At 40.1% G+C, this 4,653-nt stretch overlaps 1 pseudogene; it reads right to left on the bottom strand.

The window, feature by feature from the left end:
- Positions 1 to 3,251: 3,251 nt before the first annotated feature.
- Positions 3,252 to 4,346, bottom strand: LOC127135538 (U11/U12 small nuclear ribonucleoprotein 31 kDa protein-like; annotated as a pseudogene).
- Between the last annotated feature and the right edge of the window lie 307 nt (positions 4,347 to 4,653).

The raw sequence follows: 4,653 nt of genomic DNA on the forward strand, positions 1-4,653 counted from the left end.
GTACATGGTTGTACGGAAAATACAAAGGAACGTTACTGATGGTAGTGGCACAAGATGGGAACATCAATATTTTTTCAATCGTCTTTGCCCTAGTTGAAGGGGAGACTGCTGAGGGATGAAGTTTTTTCCTAAGAAATCTCTGATTGCACGTTGCACCTCAGCCTAACTTATGTTTGATCTCCGACAGACACCCTTCAATCATCAGTGCATATAATAACATTGACAACGGCTGGCAAAATCCTCCTTCGACGCATGTGTTATGTAATAGACATATTGCTCAGAATTTCATGCGGGAAATCAAAGATAAGACGTTGCGGAAGAAGGTTGTCAATGCAGGTTACGCATTATCAGAACCTTCTTTCAAACACTACCGCAAGGAAATAAGATTGTCAAACGAAGATGCGGTACGGTGGATCCATGGTATTCCTTTGGAGAAGTGGACTAGGGCATACGACAACGGTCAACGTTGGGGCCACATGACAACAAATCTTGTGGAATCAATGAACTCTGTCTTCAAAGGCATCCGTAACCTACCAATAATCGCTTTGGTGCATGCTACATATTTCAGGCTAAGGGCGTTGTTTGAAACCAGACGCTTAAAATGGAGTTCAGTGTTGCAATCTGGACAGTTGTTCAGTGATGCTTCGATGAAATTCATCAGACATGAAGCTGCCAAAGCAAACACACATGTGGTTACGGTCTTTGACCGAAGTAAAGGTTGGTTTAGTGTTGTCGAGTCCATGGATCACAATGAGGGCATGCCGATGGGACAGTACAGAGTCGAACTAGATAGAGGTTAGTGCGACTGCAGAAAGTTCCAAGCCTTTCGTACCCCCGCTCCCATGTCCTTGCGGCATGCTCAAAGGTTCGAAGGGATCCATCATACTTGTTATCTGAAGTTTACAAAATCGTCAGTCTTTCAAATGTTTATAAAATTAGTTTTTTCGTAGTGGCAAAAGAGGATTATTGGCCAGAATATCAAGGGGACATCGTCTGGCACAACGAAGTTATGCGAAGGAAGAAAAAGGGTCGCCCAAACAGCATCCGAATTCGAACCGAAATGGATACGGCGAACAAAATGGTTAGACTATGTAGTTCATGCCGTCAACTAGGTCACAATCGTAATAACTGTCCTAGTGTTAGAATGAGCACAACCAGATAAATTTACATGTACCTCTATTGCAATATATGAAAAATTAAATTTATTTCATATTAGACGTCTGTCACGAAAGTACCATTGCATAAACAGTAACACATATAATTATAACAAATACAAGAACTATGCAATTACAACCAGCAAAACAATTTTGAACATGTAATGCATCATCCTACGAGCGTCTTGGTCTGTCTTAATATCCACCAATTCGCGTAATTCTCCGTGTTGGTTGAACGTGGACACAAGCCATTGTATTCTTCTAATCCGTTCACCCTCTCCAATTTCTCCCTCTAACCAACTGTACAACGTCCGATTAAGACGTTCAAACATATTTGTGTTCCAAAGTCGAATCTGTACCGGAGCCGCAACGGCAGAAAATATTACATCAGCACTTTGTTTTTGAATGTATGCAGACATTGTTGAAACAGGGAAAATTGAAATTGATGGTGGTTGAATTGTATTAGGAGATGAGTTTGAGTGAAAAATATTGCATCCAATGTGTGGTATTTATAGAGACGGACAAAACATGTGGGCGCTTGAGGGATTGACGCCCACATGACCATCACATGCAGCCAGATGAATTAGCGCCCACACAACCAAATGCACCTAGGCGCCACTAGCATTGACGCCTCCTCATGAGGCCCAATGCAGGCGCCACTAGTATTGGCGCCTCCTCATGAGGAGCGCAATGCATGCGCCAATGCTAGTGGCGCCTCCTCGTGAGGAGCGCAATGCATGCGCCAATGCTATTGACGCCTCCTCTTTATGCATTGGGGGTGCCCCAGTTCATCTGACGCATCCTCTACCAAACCTGGTTATTTTGAAAAAAAATAAAAATAATTATTATTTTGAAAAAAAATTCCAAACTTTTACCTACTTCCTCTTCAAGAACACCCATATTAATCCTATTTGAATCTGCTCAAACTTCAACAAAATTCAAGAAACCGATATCCTGAATTTCACAAAACTCCCAATATCTTTATATATGAGCACAATTATCGTACTATGTAATCAAGCTTCATGTTAATCCTATTCATAGAGGATATGAACTCTACTATTTTCATTAACTTGTGCCATAAGACAATGATTCAATTAGTAAAAAATATGAGCATACAAAAGTATATAGACAATCATGAATATGGTATCTATCGGTTATATATAACTGTCAACTGAATATGGTTTCAGAGTTATAGATATATCCAAAACCAACAATGCTTAAAACCAACAGTACAACAGTAACAATTGACCCCAAACTCCATATAATATAACTATACTTAATCCGATTCAAAGCCATAATTCAGAAAGAAAGGAAATAGCATAACAATAACCAATTTCTTTTTCTACATATCATTACAATGACATTCAAGATTAGCCCATGGTTCAAAAAGTTACAGAATAATTAAACCTATAATTTAAAGCCTAGTGTCGAGGGTGAGGCACAAATTGGTATTATTCTCCAGCTCAGCCAAGTGATTATGCATGAAAAGGATACCACATTTTCTCTGGGAGAAGCAATTTAAGCATTCTAAGAGAAACTTGAGAAATACTCATCAATCTGCATAAAAATGCTCAGTAGACATCAAAGAGTAAAGGTAATCAGAAGAACTGTTACCCATGGTTTTAAACTGCTTTCCACAAGAACGGCGACAGTAATTGTGACTACAAGTCTACAACCTATGCTTTTCAAGATCTCAACAACCACATCAAATCCAGCTATATCTGACTACAATATTCTACATATCAAATATCATAACATAACCACCACAACTGTAATTAAAAACCTTACTTATATGATAACAAGATGTGCATAAAGTAAACCAGGGTGTTACAATTTGATTACATTACATGTTTTAACTGAACCAAAATAAAAAACATAACGAACAGGCTTTTCCTTTCTGTTTTACAGGTAAACCGAATGCTAAATTAAGCCGATAAATAAGAGACTCGTCTGTCATCATTCATTAACTATGAAAATATGGAATACACAAAAATGCTCATCACCAATTCACCACCACTATCACTAATTACTACCACAATAACTAATAACTAACATGTGCTTGTGATCAAAACCATAAACACATCCAACCAAGCCAACAACATATAAACAATTTCATCAATTACACCATATCTTGATAAAAACAAAAAATTGCCATTTAGATCTATGAAACACTGGCACATATATAGACACGACACACAGGACTAGTTGAATAATGCGGTAATGCGGAATACCAAACACACACCTTCAATCTGAAGTGTCAATGCTACATAGTCATGATCAATCATCATCATCATGATCACTCTCATCACTGAAATACCCAGCTTTCTTCCCTTTCTTCTTCGTCTTGTTGTTGTCCAAACCCTCATCATCATTTCTGTTTCTCCCCAGCAACCTTTCACCCGCTTCATCATCCACAACAGAAGCCCAATTATCGTCAAACTGCTCCGCAGCAATCTGACCACCCTCCTCCTCCTCCTCATCACCTTCCTCCTCCCATCCCTATCCCTCAGCCCACTAAATCCCCGTCGCGGCTTCTTAGGCTGAGGCCGCGGCCTCGGCCCCAACTGATTCTTAGGACACTCATACGACAAATGACCATGCCCCCCACACTCATAACACAAAGCAGTCTCAGTATTGTACACGCGCTTCCGAATAAACTCCGGAGCACGTCCATTATCAGCAGCAATAGAAGCAGTTAGAGTCCTTCCATTGAGAATCTTCTTATTCATCTCCGCCACGGCGCGTTGGGCGTCATTACGAGAAACGAATTGGACAAACGCGACACCGCGGCTTAGGCGCGTGTGACGGTCTTTGAGAACGGTTACACGCGCGATGCGGCCGAAAGTAGAGAAGAGCGTATGGAGATCGGAGTTTGTTAGGGAGTAATCTAGATTAGAAACGTATAGCGTCGATTTTGATGGTGCTAAGGGTTCACCTGTTCCTCCTATTGATGATCCTTTGTTGTTCGGTTTTGATTGGGGTTGATTACTGGATGTGGTGCCGGTGGTGGTGTTGGGGGTTGAGGACGAAGCGCAGTAGCGGTAGTAGAAAACGTCGTCGTCTTCATCGCTGTCGCTGTGTTTTCGTTTGTGTTTCTTCTTGCTTGACATTTTTTTCGGTTCAGGTTTTTTGTTTCCGGCAACGGCGTTCGGTTTCCGGCGACGGAATTAGTTCTCCGATGCTTCTTTAATCTATAGAGGAAATCTGAGAGTGGAGAGATTCTATAATGCGTTTGAGAAACCCTAGAGAAGTGAAGCGAAACTCCAAGCGGATCTGGACATGGATCCGGATATTTTGGATTGGTTTTATATATGGTTTTATCCATTCTTATTTTTTTATAAGCAGTACTATCCATATGTAAATGGACAACTTGCTCACCGCCAGAGTACTTGTAAAGATAGCATAAAACTAAAAATTATTATGTTTTAATATTTTTTTATTTAATTGGTCAGCCACCCATCTGCATATATAAATTTTAATAATTTTTTGTTAGTATGAT

The sequence above is a fragment of the Lathyrus oleraceus genome, chromosome 4 (genome assembly GCF_024323335.1).
Source record: "Lathyrus oleraceus cultivar Zhongwan6 chromosome 4, CAAS_Psat_ZW6_1.0, whole genome shotgun sequence".
NCBI classification, from domain to species: Eukaryota; Viridiplantae; Streptophyta; class Magnoliopsida; order Fabales; family Fabaceae; genus Lathyrus; species Lathyrus oleraceus.